The 19,358-nt window shown below is 46.9% G+C and overlaps 1 protein-coding gene across 3 annotated transcripts in view; it reads left to right on the top strand.

Moving 5' to 3' along the window:
* Positions 1-19,358, top strand: part of ZEB2 (zinc finger E-box binding homeobox 2) — a 173,979-nt gene that overhangs the window by 150,980 nt on the left and 3,641 nt on the right. The window lies entirely within an intron of this gene.

Genomic DNA, 19,358 nt, shown 5'->3' with positions numbered 1-19,358 from the left:
CAGTCAGATGATAGTGTACTGTAAGAAAGGTAGCTTACCTCCTACAGTTCTTCAGGTCTGTTCTTCATAGTATGGCTGCAATTAAGGTAAAAGGTAAAGGGATCCCTGACCATTAGGTCCAGTCGTGGCCGACTCTGGGGTTGCGGTGCTCATCTCGCTTTATTGGCCGCACAGCTTCTGGGTCATGTGGCCAGCATGACTAAGCTGCTTCTGGCGAACCAGAGCGGCGCACGGAAACACTGTTTACCTTCCCACCAGAGTGGTACCTATTTATCTACTTGCACTTTGACCCTGAAACTGCCTTAACAGAGTAGTTGCTGCACAAAGGCAGTTTCAAATGGCATTCTTGTGATGGCTATATTGCGAGAAGCAGACCTTAAAACCTGCATTGAGTTTAGAGTGCTCTTCTCATTGTAAAAAGTGATGAGGGCATTATTAACCTCTTAGAATAAAAGGTTATCTGCCTTCAAAATTGTGCCCAGGTGGTGGAGTCTTCCAAAGGGCCCACAGGGCATTCACATCTTGCAACAAACACTGGAGGGAGGCTTAGGCTCGATCCTCTTCTTTGAAAGCTACACTCCTTAAAGAGCCAACACTCTGGTGTGCAGGTGGGCATCTTTTTGCCTTCTGGCCTCTTTCCTGGTGCACTGCCTTGGACTGGCAAGGTAGATCGAAAGGCACTCACTTACTGAGCTGAAGGGAAGAACCCCTGAAGATCAAAGCTCCGACTCTGCAGAGTCTGATGATGTGGGAACTGGTCCAGGGGACTTCTGCCTGTAAGCAGAAAGACAAGAATTTAAGGGCCCTGTGTTTTTTTATATAAAAGAAGAAGAAACAGTTCAGTGAGCCCCATCTTACCTTATAGAGTACAAAAATTAAAAGCAATTTATATTAGACATGGAGAATTATCCAGAGATTAGTAGTTTAGGGTGAAAAAGTACCTGAAAAAGACTGAAACTTGAATCTCCTTTTAGGAAAATCACATCTAGTCAAGCTCTAGCTCATTTTCTATATAGGTAATTTAACACAAATACTGTTGCCTTCCCTTTTTAAGTATTTGTTGTCTTCTCTTCCAGTACACATGTCTAGCTCACACACACATGTGCATGAACCCAAACAGTAAGATGGTCCCTAACAATAGTTCATCTCTTAATTGTTTTCCTAGCTTGGATCTGTGACAAGGATAGTGGGAATGGGAATCATTCACCTCTATTTAATAAGCAGACTAAATGGTAAATTTCAATAGATCTTCTTTTATGCCTTCCAGCATGCTCTTTGCTTTTTATGCATTTATAAATCACATTCATTACAAAATGTGGGAAATTTGCTTTCACTTCAAATTTATAAACAAAGTTTGTGTGTGTGTGTATAAATTTTTCAAATCCTTTAAAAACTCTTCCCCTAATAGTCCTTCACTTTGTAATAGTGAATACACTCCAGAATACAAGGCAGCCTGCTTCATGAGTGGCAGGTGCTTCTGGTCTTTCCTGCATCACTTACCCAATGGATTAAATCCTCCATCCCTAATTGCCATGCACACTTTTACCAACAGAGGCAAGTGTGTATGACAAACGGCTGATTAGCAGTCAGTCACCAAACAGGACAGAATCATGAAAAGGGCATATAATTTGTCACAGCCTGGTCACCTGTGTTTTGAACTGACAATGTCCTAACACTTGGGGTGTGGTGTGGGGAATGAGGCAAAGGGTGGCTCTACCCTTGTATTTTGTTTCTTTGTTTGTTTATATGTAATAACAACACTGAGCCCCCCCCCCCCCGGGTATTAGGGCACTATATAAATTCAATAAATAATAATAATAAAATTGTCTGCCAACATGGAAAGCATGTATGAGGGACATGCATTGTAACACTAGTTAACTGATGGAGAATGATTGCGTGCTGAGGTCCCACAAAGCCCCTACCCCAATAACTCAGACATCACACATAATTTTTGTTTTGGTTTTTGGCATAATTTTGGCCACAACTTTATTTATATACAAATTGAGAGTGGTTGCTTAGGCATTGGTTATGACTACCTGTCCCCCCCCGCCTTGGGGGACAGCACTGACTCCTTAGCCAGTCCCGGAGGAAACATGGTCAGAGTCAGATGGAGCTGCGTCACAGACTCTCACTGCTCCGCGCATGTTCCTTGAAGCTTACACGGCCCGCACCCTGCCGTCAGGGTTTGGACGAGGGGGATGGTAAGCTTCAGAATTCCTTTAACGGAAAACCCGTTTCAGCAGCATTGGAGGGGCAGGCACAGCCAATCCATACCCCTCCACCAACCAATTTAAACCAATGCCTAACCGCCAACCTTACAAGTTGTGACGATTTGCTAAGCAGTAGGCAAAACCCAAAAGGCACGCACTAATCAGCCAATTGGAAAAATTCCTACTGGGCCCCCGCACCAAGGCGAACGACCCCATGACAGGCAAAGCAAGGTCAAAGCGCAAGCCCAAACAAGGGAGGGCGGGCGGGAGATCCGATGTCCACAGCAAAAGAGAAAGAGAAAGCTGTGGACCCTGCTTATATAAGGGGACTAAACCCACCCCTAAATTGGCAACATCAATTTTGCCCCAGCAACAGCTTTAACCTATCTGCTCCATCCCATTGCCCTCAATGGGATGGTCACTAACTGGGGGTTTTGTTTGGCCCCATCCGCAACACGTGCTCTCTCTTCTATGAGAACACGCTTTGCGTGCTGAGGTCCCACAAAGCCCCTACCCCAATAACTCAGACATCACACATAATTTTTGTTTTGGTTTTTGGCATAATTTTGGCCACAACTTTATTTATATACAAATTGAGAGTGGTTGCTTAGGCATTGGTTATGACTACCTGTCCCCCCCCGCCTTGGGGGACAGCACTGACTCCTTAGCCAGTCCCGGAGGAAACATGGTCAGAGTCAGATGGAGCTGCGTCACAGACTCTCACTGCTCCGCGCATGTTCCTTGAAGCTTACACGGCCCGCACCCTGCCGTCAGGGTTTGGACGAGGGGGATGGTAAGCTTCAGAATTCCTTTAACGGAAAACCCGTTTCAGCAGCATTGGAGGGGCAGGCACAGCCAATCCATACCCCTCCACCAACCAATTTAAACCAATGCCTAACCGCCATTCGAGCCCTTACGCTCGCCGCCAACCACTCACAAATTAAACCACACCCTTAGCCTAGACACTAGAGCATCCAGCCACACATCATTCCCCAATGGCGAGAGATGAACCCCATCATCCCTGTAAAACTCAATCGCCTTGAATGAAATCAGAGGGTGAGGGATTACAGCCCCACCCAGATTCACCACCCGCTTGCTTGCTGCGGAATTAATCCGCTTCCTTGCACGTTCAGTGGCGACTGGGCAAGGACTACCACGCCAGATGCGGCGTTGCAACAGCTGTGACCAAATTAGCTTAGTTGACGGCACCCGTGCCGCCAATTCCCCAAGGTCCTGTAATATGGTAGCACGCAGCTCGTAGCAGGAAGTGGAAACCATATCATTCTCCCCGAGCTGCAACACGATCGCTGAAGGAGGGCCCCATTGGAAGACACGCCTTCGCATGAGAGGTAACAATTCCCTCCACAGCATCCCCCTTCTGGAAATCCAGGACACCTGCACGTGGCGCGGGAATCCCAGGCCGTCACCCAGTCCGGACTGGCGAGCTCTGTCCGCAGCCCAGTGCACAATACTGTGCCCTACTATCCAAATACGGATAGCAGCCCGACCTAGGGTAAAACACACATATGTAAGTACAACCGCACATTATTTCCTCACGTAGGTCCTGAATGCATCCGAACGCCACCGACCCAGGTCCTTTATCCTCTTAACTGACAAACCCCAGTGAGCGGCAGTTGTAGCCGCCCCGATCCTAAACGAGTGAGGGGCAAACTCAGAAGCCGGGAGGCCACAAGCCTCCACAGCTTTTCGCAACACTCCCGCAAACTGGTGTCTCACCAGCGGGCGGCCATTTTCGTGTATGAACAGGGGCCCTTCTCCCCCAGGGCGCAGGGCTAAATACTTCTTAAGGTCCTTCACCGGGCAAGGGCCACTCTTGCCCGTCGCAGGAAGTGTAATGACAGCGCCCTTGCCTAGTTGGTCCGTTTTTGAATTCCTGACGTGAACCTGGAGGTCCCTTGAAGACACACTCACATCCTGCATCAACAAACCCCTAGAACCTCCGTCCTGCTTGGGCTCAAGGACCACCTCGCCAACCCTCAGGGCCCCAAAGAAAGTTACCGAAAAGGCTGCTGCAAATAGCCGAACCTCATATTTCGACCAACAGATGCTCCTCAGCTTAGACCGCATCTGCGCCAGCAATTCAAATGTAATGGGTCGTCTGGAGACAGGCCTGGAAGGAGTGAGTCGCCCCCATCCCTCCAGGGCCCTACGCACTACAAACTTCTTACACGGGTCTTTATTAAAATATGCTTTACTAAAAAAGGAAATTGCTGCTGAATGCAGGCGTAGGGTCCTAGCTGCCCGACGCATCTGAAATAGATGTGCCAGATACCGGAGCACCTGAGAGGTGGAATGGGGGGTGGTAATTTCCACAGAAGGCTGCCCACTAAATAACAAAAAGTCCGCCCAGGCCTTTTTATAGGACCTCAAGGTAGAGGGTGCAACAGATGCAGCTACTCCCTGTAAGACTAAGTTCTGCCAAGGTTCCAGAGATGATCCGGGAAAATTTCCGGACGGTCTCGAGCCACTGGCACCAGGGACCTGAAACGCTCCATCTGAAAACGGGACAGAGCATCAGCAATTTCGTTAGAAATTCCTGGGACAAAGCGGGCAGAAAAAACAATGTTAAAACGCAAGCAATGCAAAACGAAGGCCCGAAGAAGGGCAGATACCCGAGGGGATCGTGAAGACTGCTTGGCCAGTACATTCACCACCGCCTGGTTATCGGTCCAGAAACAAACACGGTGATCCCTAAATTGTTCGACCCACAAGTGCACTGCCACTACAATGGGGAAAAACTCAAGAAAGGTTAAGTCCCTGGTTATAGCCTGCCCCCGCCATGCAGGAGGCCAGCGCTCGGCGCACCACCTGCCATCCCAGTACAAGCCAAACCCCAAGGACCCCGCAGCATCCGAATGCACTTGGAAGTCGTTGTGGAGGTTCAAAGTGTCCTGCCACAAGGACACCCCGTTGAATTCCTCCAAGAATTCTAGCCAAATAGCAAGGTCAGCCCGTACCTGAGAAGGAAGGCGGACCCTGTGATGCGGGGCCTGCAAGCCCGAGGTGAGTCTGGCCAAGCGTGAACAGAAAGGTCGCCCAGGAGCGACCACCCTGCAAGCAAAGTTCAGGTGGCCCAGCAAGGACTGAAGTTGCCGCAGGGAGACCTTCTTTAAAGGAATCATCTCCTCAATGACCATTCTTAAATTGGTTATTTTTTCAGGCGGCAGGCTAGAAGTTTGAGCCACGGTATCTAACAAGATACCGAGGTAAGTCAGCGTGGTAGAAGGACCCTCGGTCTTCTCAGCCGCTAACGGGACGCCCAGCTCTTCCGTTAAAGAAGCGAAGGCTTGCAATAAGACCACACAATCCCCCGTATTGCCTGCAGAGGCGACCAAAAAATCATCAAGATAATGCGTGACACCGCTTAAACCGGTTTTTTCACGTAGGGCCCATTCCAAAAACGAACTAAAACTCTCAAATGCCGCACAGGCAACTGAGCAACCCATGGGCATAGCCTTATCGAAATAAAAACTTCCTTCGAACTGAAATCCCAGCAACCAAAAATCATCGGGATGAATAGGAAGCAGCCGAAATGCTGATTCAATATCGCATTTTGCCAGTAAGGCGCCTGGCCCAAATTTCCGGATCATCTTGATTGCGTGATCCAAAGAAGCATACCTCACCGAACAAAGCTCCGGGGGAATCACATCATTTACTGATGTGCCTCTGGGATGTGAGAGATTATGTATTAGGCGAAATTCCCCCGGGGCTTTTTTGGGAACTATGCCCAAAGGTGAAATATGCAAATTGGGAAATGGAGGGACCGCAAATGGACCGGCCATGCGACGTAAAGCTAGTTCCTTACCAATTTTTCTTCGTGCCACCTCTGGCATATCCCTAATCGATTTCTGGTTGGCTGGGTTTCTGGCAACCGGGGTAGAGACCACCGGGATTCTAAAACCTAAAGAAAAACCTTCGCGCAAATAAGACGCCGCCTTGGCATCGGGGTACAACTCCAACAAGGAAAGCAACGGCTGAAGCCTTACCGGGGTGTAAGCTAAAGAGGAGATGGAGCTACTTCCCTGCTCCTCCAGCAGGGGCCTGGGCTGCGGTTTTTGGGGGCTGTTGAGAGCCCCCCCCTTTTCGAAAGGGGCGGCGGCCAGTCTGGCACGCGGACCCGGAATGGTTCCCTGAACACTTATCACACACATGTGCATATTTACAAGACTGCCGTGTGCAGGCACCCTTATTGAACTCCCAGCAAAAAAGCTTTTTCCCCGCCCTGGTAGGGGCAGCCTTAAACTTCTGGGAGTCAGGGGCCTTCTTCTCTATTCGGGGGGCCACATAAGTGGTCCAGACATCCAAGTCCTTCCGGTCCCAGCGGGCCGTAGGGATCTTAGCCGCCCTACGTCTAAAATTCTGGTCGTAAGCTAGCGCGGCAGTTTCTCCGGCCATTGTGAAGGCGGAACGGACAATGGATAGATACACCCAAAGATGCAATGATCTCCTGGGGTAGGCCGCGGCCACAACTCCAGCAAAAACCTGAAAACTATCTAGCCAACGCTCGAAAGTCCTGTCGGCCTTAGCTATGATAGACCGCTTCTTTGGAGCGGGCAGGCCCTTATCCAGAGGCTCCTGGCCTTCCAAAGGGGGGGCTAGGCTAAATATATCAACATAGCGGCCGTCCAATATCCTAGAACGCAACTTGGCGGACAGGTGAGCCCCCGGAATGATATCCCTGGCCGAGTTGGTGGAGACCTTTACGTCCGGCACCAGGGCCCCTTCAAGGCAGTCTAGCACTGCACCATACCTGGCCCTATGGGAATTCGCCCTCCGTTCCCAAACCCATTTTGGGAGTCCCGAGGTTTCACCGAAACCCCAGTATAACTTAAGGGGTGCTTCCTCATCACTACTAGAAGTCTGGGATGACGCACCTGATGAAGAGGACGAGGTGTCTCTACGTCTCCTCTTGGCACGCCTCCTGGAGCTTTTCTTGTGACGGCGATGTCCACCCGAGGAGGTCTTCGGAGGAAGAGGGAGGCTGTCCTCGATCGACGACTCTGAGGCATCGCCCTGCTGCGGAGTGGCTGAAAGTGACTGAAAAGACACAGCCTGTGATTGACCAGGAATCGCCCTGCCCGTAACTGCGAGCTGCGCAGGCTGACCCCGCACAACAAGGCCCCGTGCAGGTGCCCTTCTCCTAGCCCCCGCCCGGGCAGAGACCCGACCCCGTGGCACGGCCACCTGCGACACAGGCGGCACCAAGGACTGAGCCTGTGGCACGTCAAGCAAGTAGCCACTGGCTGGCACTGGCTCTTCCTCCTCTTCACTGGATGAAGACGGTGGAAGCGGAGCATCCACAGGGGGAGCCAGCGTAGCAGAAGAAGTTGACGGGGTCGAGTGGCGATGCATCAGGCCATCCAGCTCCGCCTCCATTCTTGCCAGGGACACCGGGTCACCAGCCAAACTAGAGACCATGGATTGGACTCGTTGTAAAGACTGGCCAGGTTGAGGAGAACGCAAAGCCTGAGATGGGCCTTTTATGGGCCGCTTAGCAGATAGGGGAGGGGCCGACTTCCTTGTCGCCTTTTTTGGAGCCATGCCTGCTACTGGCTTTGGACAGAAAAATCAAATAAGAAGGGATAAGACAAAAGAAATTAAGTCAAGATTAAATAGAATTAAATAATAATACAGGAAAATAATACCATACAAATTAACGAATTTTAATCAAGAATAAACAACCAGCAGGCAGGCGAATAACCCCAAAGCCCCAAGCGTATTCAGAGGCTCAATCAGTGGTATCAGCAACAGGGATTAATAGGCTAACCTGAACAGTTAAATAAAACCACCCCTGCAATACCAAACTGGCCACTAGAGGCCACTGCGGTGCACAGTTAACACAAACAGGCCCTGCAGATACCAGATCCGGCCAGCAGGGGCCTATTAATGAAACGGGGGCAAGATGGCGCTCCCGCCAAAATTGCCCCCCCCCAATGAGGCTGGGCCAGGAACCAGGGATCAATTCAGAAGGAGCCCCCAAGCGCCCATGAGAAGGCCCAGCGGGGCAGATAAGGCCCCGCGGCTCCAACGGCCCCCCCCAGCACCCCTATAGGGCCCGCAGGAACGGGAGGGGCGAGAGGAGGGGGAAAGGTGGAAAAAACTGCTCCCCCGTCCGGGAGCCGAGAGGCCTCCACGGGCCTCAACGAGAAAGGCGGCCCCAGGCCGTCCCGGCCTCGGCCGCAGCAGATCCCCGCGCCGCCGGAGGCGGTCCGCGGCGCGGCAGGCCCGGCCGAACGGGCACCCCCGGCGGGCCGCGCGCAGCAGCCGCGAGCCCCGAGAGCCCCCCAGGCCCCGCTGCCGGGAGGCGGCCTAGGCCGCGCAGGCCCCCCCCAACCGCGCCGAAGCGGGCCGGGGCCGATCGCCGCGCCGCCGGACACGACCAACGGCGCGGCGCGGCAGGCCCGGCCGGATCCGGCCCAGGCGCGGGCGATCGAGGTGCCCCGGCGGGCCGCGCGCAGCAGCCGCTGCAGCAGCGAGCTCCGGGAGCCCCTAGGCCCCGAGCCGGGAGGGCAGCCCCGGCCGCGCAGGCCCCCCAACCGCGACGAAGCGGGCTGGGGCCGATCGCCGCGCCGCCGGACGCGACCAACGGCGCGGCGCGGCAGGCCCGGCCGGATCCGGCCCAGGCGCGGGCGATCAAGGCGCCCCGGCGGGCCGCGCGCAGCAGCCGCTGCAGCCGCGAGCTCCGGGAGTCCCTAGGCCCCGACACCGGGAAGCGGGCCGGGGCCGATCACCGCGCCGCCGACGCGTGGAGGCGCCTCGCCGCGGGCCACCGACAATCGCAGCGGCGGCAGCGAGACCCGGAGAGACTCAATGTGAGTAAGGGGGAAAGGGAGGAGGGTGGGTAACGGCCGAACCGCGGCCGCCCCGCAGCAGCGGTAGGCCCCGGAGCGGTAGGCCGAGGGTCAGTGGGCAGGCCCCAATGGCCAGGGATAGCCGGGCCAGATACAGCAGGGACCCAGCCCCCCCCCCCGACCAAAGTCTTCCCGGCCTGGACAACGGCTCGGCCGAGACCGGGCCGTAGCCAGTCGGGACCGGGAGATCACCCCCCCCCCGAAGGGAGAAAACAGGGATAAATTAACAGGGAAGAAAACTCAATTAATATTAATAATTCGGAAAAGTTAACTTAACCAGTCGCTTGGGGATAAAATGGATTGGGAAGGAAAGAAAGGTAAAGCAAAGATCAATACGACCAAGACTTCTCTTGCTGTTTCACTCCGGTGTAAACGATCCGATGTCCACAGCAAAAGAGAAAGAGAAAGCTGTGGACCCTGCTTATATAAGGGGACTAAACCCACCCCTAAATTGGCAACATCAATTTTGCCCCAGCAACAGCTTTAACCTATCTGCTCCATCCCATTGCCCTCAATGGGATGGTCACTAACTGGGGGTTTTGTTTGGCCCCATCCGCAACACGTGCTCTCTCTTCTATGAGAACACGCTTTGCCACATAAATTGTGGAGTTGGCCTAACTGTACCCGTGATTTATTGTATCTTTCAATATTGCCTAGTTCAAAATCCTAACTAAGCCTAAACAAGAATAATGAAGAAAGATCCAAAACATCTTGTATTAAAACAACACTGTTTACTCCCGTTTGATTGCTGTGTCTTTTAAAAGGCACAAAATCTTTCACTTGAGTCTTTTGAAACTGAGGAATAAAAGGTCTTCCACAACATTAGTACTCTTTCCTTGCCTCTTTAAGCCAAATCCTATGCAGAAAATAAAAAGGAAGTTAAAATACTCATGGGAATAGGGGTACGGGGAAATAAAGTAGCATTTTGGACCACCAGCTTGTTTGGTTCATTGGTGTGCGTATTCCTTACGTTGCATTACTCAGATGCAATTGTTTGGCTGGTTGAAGAGGGGGGAAAGCTTTGCAGGCTTTACATCCCTGCACCTTTCCTCTCCTGAATGATTTTTTTTGCAGCCATCTGCAAATATTATGGTTTGCTACACTACTACCGTAAACCTCTTATGTTAGAGCTGGACTTCTCATATACTGGGATCTGGACATATGGTTGAATCCTGTAAAGTTGGTGGTCCATAAGCTCCACAGTCATAGGCTGACAATTGAAAGGCTGGAAATTTGACAAGCCAAGCACCTTGATTTGCAAAAAAGCAGATAATATGCTTTGTTTTTAAACAAGCAAGGAAGACTTTATGTGAAATGCTGTAATACTCCTCTCCTCCTGACCATTATCTATTTTATATCTCTGTGAGATTCTGCCTCAAGTTTTAGCACAAATAAAAGTGTTTGAAGAGAAGAATCGCTCCCACAATAGAACTGCCTAGTCTTGGAGTTAAGAGATTTAGATTTAAGTTTCCTTCATCTCTGACACATGTTTGTTTTGTGAACTTCAGCAAAAGCAGTCTTCATATAGCAGGAAACATCAGGATATAGTTTTATCCTAACTTTAGTCAGAGTAGTAAAAGGTCATTTAATCAGATTACGAATGCAATCCTATGCATGTCTACTCAGTTCAGCTGAATTAAATGGGACCTACCCTTAGGCAAGTGTTTATAGTATTGTGACCTTAATCTAATTTGGTGGAACAGCAGCACAGTAGTGGTAAGTTAAGGGGGAACACTTGCAAACTAACACAAGCCTGCCCTTCTTATTCCACTACCTGTCTTGCATATTTACGCAGCTAAAGTTTACTTCAAGAAAATGTAAAGGCCATTTGCCTTTTTCTTTTCCTTCTTTTCCTCCTTCTTCTTTGGCCTCTTTTGTAAATGTTAAGTGAATTGCAAATTAAACTGATAAAGTTATGGAAAAAGCCAGAGCGATGGAATGGCTGTCTCGTCTATTAATATATATGAGAAATTTCACTCTGTGTTCGGGGCAAGACTCTCTGAACTGCAATTAACCTTTGCTTTCAGTGCCTGAATCATTATCCCTTCCTCATCTTTTTGGGGACAGTTAGTGCTTATCCTGTCTTTCTAGAGTAGCACAAATAATGGGCATAGATTTATAAGCCAAAGTGTTGATCTGTCTGAAGATGCAGTCCACACTTTTCTTCTTCTTGGTAGGTCAGCTGTTCTGGAATGGTCTGATGCTGTCGCCTTATAACCAGTTATATCATATACAGCTTTCACACAATGCAGTGAAGCTAATACTTATGCAGTGGCCCAGTTGACTAGCTCATGCCATACACTTCTATTTACCTGTGCTCTTCATATTCCCCTGTGATTTTAAAGTGATTTACCTCTCCTTGGTTCCTGACTACACTGAGGTCTCAAGCCCACTTTTTGGGCACAAGTTTTGTGACTTGGATTACACTACTTTAGAAAAGTGAAGCCATGTTGCTGCTGCTGCTGTTCTTGTCATTCTTAAAAGGAGTTTGGAATGCACATGTTAGATATACTATAACAGAAAATCTAAGCCCTGTGTACTGTATCCAACCATCTGAGATGCTTCCTGCAAAAAAGCCCATTCTGTCATAGTCTTATGCCAGTAGTATCAGTAGTATGTGGCCAAATGAGCTAGGAAAAATTATTGAAAGGCCAGCAGCATTTCAAAGTCCTTATGCTACCTGTTGGATGACCACCACTGGGGAAAACGAAACAGAAGTTAGGTTTGGTAGTTAATTCTGATTTCTGTCAGGGCAAGAGATTTTAATTCTCGAAGAGTCCCGTTTGATAAGGGCCATTGGTAGTGGGCCATTGGTAGTGACCAGGAGACTGCTTAAATCTCCTACAGCCTATCACTGAATAGTAACCCTTAGAGGCCAAACAGAAGTGCTTAGATGTAAGACACTGTCTTTCAAATAATTATTTGAAAGTTACTAGACTAAAATATTTTTTATTAACTCTGCTACCCAGATTAGTAACACGTTGGATGCCAGCAGCCTAAAATTGGAAATTTAAGCAACCAGCAGCTTACAATGACTCCTTGTTTGATCTCCTGAATTGATTCCTTGTTGCCATATGAGAACGTGGAGTGACTAAACCATATAGCATGAACCAGTGTGGCGATGTGGATATAATATTGGGTTTGGACCCTAGGATTTGGTGCTGGATCTGGGTTCCAATCTCTGCTTTGCCATAAAGCTCACTGGGTGGCTTGGACCAGTCATTTATTAATCTTTTTTTTTAGCCTAGCTTAACTCACAGAGTTTATATACGGACAATCTCCTTAGAAAAATGGCGGGAGAAAGGGTTTGGGAGAAAGTTCATAGCAGTCTTGGTCCTCCGACTGCTACACACTTTCCCCCAAACCCTTTCACCCTGCATCTTTCTAAACAGTTGTCCTTATATCAACTCTGGGAGCTTCCAGGCAGCTGTGCTCAGAAGACGGTTACGGAAGCGGTTGAGAAAGAGGAGGAAGCATGGTGACAGCAAGTTGGTGGCATGGTGTGACCATTCATTCTCCACTAAAAAAACAACTAGTGGTGACAAAAGATTCCTATGTGTGGAGTTCCCAACACCCAATGGACATTTCATTTTTAGTTTTCCACAGCAAATTCCTTTGGCACAAATTCACACCCACACCCCGCAGTAAAGATATGCAGGAATTTTTGCATATTGGACAAATTAATATTTTCATAGGCATGCCTAGGAGTCCTGTGGCCTTGTTACCTTGGTTAATGATATGCTCCATTTCATCATTCACAAGAAACGACGAGAGCTTTCATGGTGGCATCCTCCCTTTAATTCTTCTTTTCTTTCCAACTGCATGTTTTATTAAGACTTCTTTTTATATATAATTTTTGTAGCTTTTATGCTGAGGCAAGCACTACTTTTGTTTCCAGATTGATTCGGTAAACTAAATATTGTTCTCAAGCTTTAGCAGCAAATCAGCCCTCTTTTGCTGCTCTTCTGAATTCCTAGCTCACAAGTTTTCCTTATTTAGAGCTTGATTCATAAAAAAAATTACATGCTGTTTATAGATAATTTTCTATCACTCGACTCAGATATGAGGATTACTTTTTATACTTAAATAATATGCAGTTTCTTGGAGTAAATTCAAAGCTCATGAAATTTGCACTAGAAATGGAAGTCTTTCTTCTTTGTAACAACAGAGCAAGTGTGGTATTTGCAATTACGCCAAATTGCATTTATAACGCACCTTTGACCGCCTCACTACACTCTGCCCATTAATCCAGCTCCACCGGGACTACTTCTAACATCCAAACCCCTAAGTGGCTTCAATCAGCTGCCTTTAAAAAATCAAACCGCTGCCAAATGATTCCTTATGTACCTTCCAAGTCTGGAATTTCTTTGCAAACACACTCCTCAGTCCCCAAACCTACTTACTGTTATATCACTGGAATAACAAAATTTATTGCTTTTCAAAACACATGGTTTGCCCATATCTAAGCCCAAAAAGCCTGTATCTTTGGGCTGTTACATGTTTTTTATATGTAGCAATGAAATTGTAAACCTTTGGGTGTGTGGGTGTGTATAAAATGATTAGATATAATTATTTTTCATTGCAAATCCTAAGAGAGTCAGGATGTGGGATAAAAGCACAGTGCAAATACACACACACACACAAATATTTGTGTAAGATATCTTTAAACATATAATAATAATTAATTGTATTTATATATCACCCCCATTGGTGCTTTTCCGATCGTAATACAACAATGAAACAACCTTTACTCTATCAAATAATGAGTTTTAGAAAGGGGATAAAGAAGGAGAATGAGAAGATTTGTTAACAGAATCAATACCAGGCCTCCTGACAAAAACATCAGGACAATTTAAAGCTTTGCTCTATTGTAGACCATGTGACGTTGCTGTATACTTGTAGTGAAGAACCATGTATGTATTTTAATCATCGTTTAAGTTGTCTTACATAACTCATAAATAATTTCACATGTTAATCTCACCCAGGGTCATTTCAAAGGCATCTCTCCATCAATGAGACGGAATTGTCAAACCAGCCAATGAGATCAGGGCTGGATTCTATTCAGTGGCCTAAAAAGGGGGAGGGGGAGATGCAGGGAGATAAAAGCACAGAATCACTTCATTAGGCTGGGACAAATTTAGAGGCTAAACAGCAAATTGAACCCAAAACTGAGCATGCATTTTTTTTGCCATTAAAGAATACATGCTGGTTTGAAATATAAGAAAAAAATAAATAAACAACAAATAACAAAGCAATCTGAAGAGGGGTCAGAGGGGCGCAGAGCGCCGAAATCCTCTGTTCCAGCCACAGCCCTGCCAGCTCCTGCTAGCCAGATCAGTAGGTGGAGGGGGATTTATTTATTTATTTTTATTTTTTGTTGCACCAGCTCTAGACTGGCACAGCCCAGGAGCCCACACTGGGCATGTCTCCTGCAAATGGATTGACTTAGGCTCCAGCAGATTCCTGTCCAGCCCTTCTCTGCCCTCACCCCAGAACAGAAGCTTCTCAACTGCCTGCTGTCCTGATGGGCACAGTGGGGGTTTCTGTGGCAAAGCCCTTTCCCCTCCACCCAGCAGTGAGCCCAGTGCAGGGACACCTCCAGCTAATCCGAATTCTCTCCAGTAGTGCTGATCTGGGGGTTAGGACTGGGCTCTAAATCTCTTTGTGGCTTGTTCACGAAGAAAAGTAAAGGCACCAGGCACTAAACTTTTGAAGAACCTATCTATCTACCTTCATAGGGGGTTCAATCATTTTTTAAAAAAACACTGAAATAATATCACAATCTATAGCTTTGTATGTTTAAGTCATTTCAGTAATAAAGCAAAACACCCTGCTCTGTTTTATCTGTTTTCAAGCAGAGGCTGGATAGGGATGTCAAGGGAGGGCTTTGCAAGAAGCTGTATTTCAGGTACAGGAGAGAATGACATGGATGACCTTTGCAATGCCATCTTTCTGTGGCTATTATCACATCATTGACCTGATCAAACTATGCCTGAATAACTGTCTTGAGAGCAAAGGAATCCCATACTTTCTGAGATATTTTTCAGTTCTTGTCTGATTCCCTTTCTGTTATGAACACAGTTGCCATTGGAGGCATTCTTTATTCTTTGCCTTGTCAGATCCTGTTCTCTAGCATCTAGTCATCTGGCATTTACCACCATATGCTTGCAAAGTAATTAGGAGTGTTTTCCTATAGTTTATTATAGTATTAGGGGTGGGGGTGGTATCCAATGGTGTCCCTTTGCTTGTGGAAGGATTTCTAAACCTGTGGAGTTGGGTTTTTTGTAAGTAGAAGGGGAAGAAGGTGGCTGTTAACTAATCCCCCCATCTGCTCAAGAAAGTTGGGGGACCACAGCAGCACTGAAGGTGGCACAGGGGGTGGGGGCTGCAGGATAAAGGGAGGAATTTATGAAAACTGTCTTCCTTTTCCTTTCCATTAACAGAAGCCTCAGTGGAGGAAAAAAAGTCTCTCATGAGCAGAGGAACCCAACCGCTTGAATACAACCCCTTATTTTCCTCTAAAATGTGGCATGGTTCCCCCCCCCCTTTTCTCTCTCTTTCATCTGAGGGAGTCCACCTGAGGTCAGTTAACATGACTGATTTTCCTGCTCATGTTATGACTTTTATGTGGATAAAAGTCACTGTTCTTATCACATGCCCAGGGATTCTCAGCTGCCTTTTCAACAAAACTGAGATAATCGTGCATTGTGCTTTCCCAGAGGATGAGTGCAGCTGGCATAAAGTTCACATGGAATAGAGATTTGGGACTATCTGCTTCATGTGAGCTCCCTGATCGTGTGATAGTAGTGCCATACCTTTAACAAAGTTTATGAGGAGCAGCTGAAATAACATTAGAACTCTTCTTCAGCCTTGCTGTTTAGCAAATCAAAAACAAGAAGAGGGAATCAAACAAGTTACCTGCAACTTTGATCTGAGTGCATCAGTGGCTTTCAAAGAATCACTCTAACTGCATTGCCAAGCAACAGATACTGACTGAAACATTTGAGGTGAACTGGGACACTTGCCATTTGAAAGTAGACCACAGTGCAAGGAATCAAGTTTTGATTTAATTAAATTCAAAGTTAATCTTAACCCTGTGTTTCAGTCACAATACCCACCCTGCCCAAGGTGGCTAACAACTTAAAAAAGGAAACAAAAATGTTTTAAAAGTCTATGTTTTAAGTGGCTCAGATTTGGTACAAATTGCAGTTTACAGATATTTAAACAAATTTTATTTTTTTTAAAGAAAACAAACACAAAGATTGAATATAGCTTAAAAAACCCCACTGCATTACATTGACAGCAGCAGGAGCACAGTATCTGTTTGCTCTTCCCCAAAAGGACCTCATATACAGCTAGGGTTCTGCAACTCAATAATAAAACTACAATGACTGGGGGAAAGTTCAAACTGTACCTCAGCCCCAAACACGTCAGCTGGCTGCTGACTAGTCACTACTTGTAAATCTCAGTTCTCAATCCCACATCTGCAGCGTGGGGGTCATAAGTGCCAACCTTACAGGGTCATTGTAATTCTTGTGAATACCTGTGAATTGTTTGGAATGCTTATCATTACCAAAATACTGGAGAAAGAGTATATTCCAGGGATATGATAGCATTCCAACTCCCTTCATGTATACTTGCACACCAGTCTCCCTCTTGCACATAGGTATGTCCTGGAGCACTGAGCAATCCTGGTAACTGCCATGCACATTTGCAAAACACCACAGCTAAATTATGCAAGCAATGCCACATTCTTTGTTTCCTACTCAAATGACTTTGTCCACCTATGGCTCAGAAGTGGGCACTTTTGAGTTTTGCCAGCTATTGAAGTGCGACTTTAAGACCAGTTTTTTAATACAAAAAAACCCACCAATTTGGATGTAGACTTTGCCCTGCAGTTTACAATATGGCTTGTGTTTTCCTTCTCATGATCTCCCTTCTCCTAGTTCCATGCTGTGCTATCTATTCTTATTATTAATCTCAGCTCATAGCAGTTGGGGGAGAAAGCCAGTGCCTGAGCCGGCTTGCTGCAGTGGGTGAGCCAGGCATGTGAAACGGCCAACACAGACTGGATTTAGCCCAGACTTGGGTTTTGGCCTTCCGCCACGAGTCCACGTTTAGGGGTGGTTTGTGTTGGAATGCCAAAGCCTGCACATTCCAACTGCATGCCAGGGGATGTCATGACCACCTTGGCATGAATTTATGCTGCTGGAAACAGCATAGGCTGGGATTTTTCTAGTCCTACCAGTAGTTTGAACCCCTGTGCAGACATGCATGGGGGAATCATGGGAAAGGGTTATGATTATGCCTGCCAATGCCATTCTCCCTGCCCACTGAAAGTCCACCCTTGTCTGCATAGGAGAGCATGCACAGGCAGACTCCCAGAGTGTGTGCAGGCCAAAATGATGTGCTCTATGTACCAAAAACCACAATATACTTAAGGTTGTGCGGTTTGTGTTAAGACATAAGGCACGGCGGCCCCCGTGACTACATAATGCCCAGTATGTAAACATCAGGCATGCTGAAGAAGCAGAACTATTATTTTAGTTACTGTAATTACCTGCTCTTCACCCTAAAGTCTGAAGGCAGGTTACAACCATTTAAAGCACAACATTCGAAAGCAGTTATAAAAACCAGCAATTGCAAAAAAGCAATCACAAAACAGATAATATAAAGGTAAAGAGGCGTGTCTTCTTTTTTTTAAGGCACCACTTAGTGTAATTTTAGTTTGGCTTTGTGCATTTCTATGCCACCTTTCTTCTCTCAGGGACCCCAGGGTGGTTCCCAGGTGCTTGCCCATCCAGAAACTAACCAGACCCAGACCTGCTTAGCTTCAACAAAGTGGTCACCCTGTGCGTCTTCACACCATACCCCAGAGCCATTCCCAAGAATCAGTTGGTTGGTGTTCATGACATCACCAGTGACAAGTGACACGCTTGCCTGCATAAGCTGGTGCAGTTATGAAACTTATACTTTAAATATTCTTATGGGGCTATGCCATCTTCAGTGTGGGCTTTTTTTTAAAAAAAATCTTTTTTGTCTTCAAAGATGGTATACTTAGAAATCCCTGTTTGCTTGGTTTGCTATTATTGCGTCATACATCATGTCATACATTTCTAGGTTTTTCCCAGTCCTAGCAGGCTGACAAGCTTGGGGGGGGTCAGCACTATTTTGGAATGAAGCTTTTAAGTATGGCAGTTATGGAAGGTGTCAAAGACATTCCAGAGCTATTTGTGGCCTCGAATCAACCAGATGTGTTTAGGCTTGGTACGGGTGTCAAGTTTCAGACATTGGATTTGAAACTGCTTGAAATGCCAGTGGAAATAATGGTGTCATGCAGCTGAAGGGAACTTCAGCATTCAGTGAATGGCTGACAACTCGCAGAGAACTTCTCCCAAAATTACCAGTGAGGAACAATTCTGCTCATGTAGCAAATCTCAGTAGCTGCTGATAGGGAACTAAATCTTTCTCTCACTAAAGTTTAATGGAAATTTTTCCTGACTAAGGGCTTCAACATTGAGTCCTTAGAAATGTAGTTCTTTCGGTCCTCACAATTAGTTTCTGTGCATGTGGTCAGTGAGGCAGTGATTCCTCTACTATGTAATTCAGCAGCAACACTCCCCTTCACATTGTCTCATGTCTTTATTAATATTTGTACTACCTTTGATTATTGAGTTCATCCATTTTGAGCAGTTCAAACAGAAAGCTCCAAAGAACTGACTATTTCATTTCTGACACATTTGAGACCCTGGAGCCTCTTGGGACTGGAAGGCATTTCAAGGATAATCTAATCTAGTATCTCTCAGAATTTACCATAGTTAAACCAGTATATAAAAGGCTTTGTGCTTGCCACAGTGTTTCAGAAAACTATTCATAATTATCAAAAAGCTGGGAGTGCAACATTTTCCAAGGAGAGCTCAACCATGGAAGTATCGTTAGTTCACTTAGTGTGGGTTTCTTCAAGGGTTACCCACCCAGGTTCTGAATGACATGGGGGTAGCACCCCTGATATTTAGTGGTACCAATTCAGATGGTTTTGGATGACTTGTGTGATGGAGGAAAGGATAGAAGCTTGAGTAAAAAAGAAGGTAATTCACTGTTCCCATACTAGGATTTCCATTTAATTGTAAAAACCAGCCATGCTCATATAAATGTTCAACTTAGATTAGCTTCCCCCACCCAAACCAATAATATTGACTGATAATTGATTGATAAATAAACTATCATATTAAAATAAAATAATATTGACTGGCTGATTGATTGATAAAATTCTTTA

Source organism: Podarcis bocagei (assembly GCF_964188305.1).
Source record: "Podarcis bocagei genome assembly, chromosome: 1".
NCBI lineage: Eukaryota > Metazoa > Chordata > Lepidosauria > Squamata > Lacertidae > Podarcis > Podarcis bocagei.
Note: the sequence above shows the minus strand (reverse complement) of the source record. Positions and strands in the feature narration are given on the sequence as shown.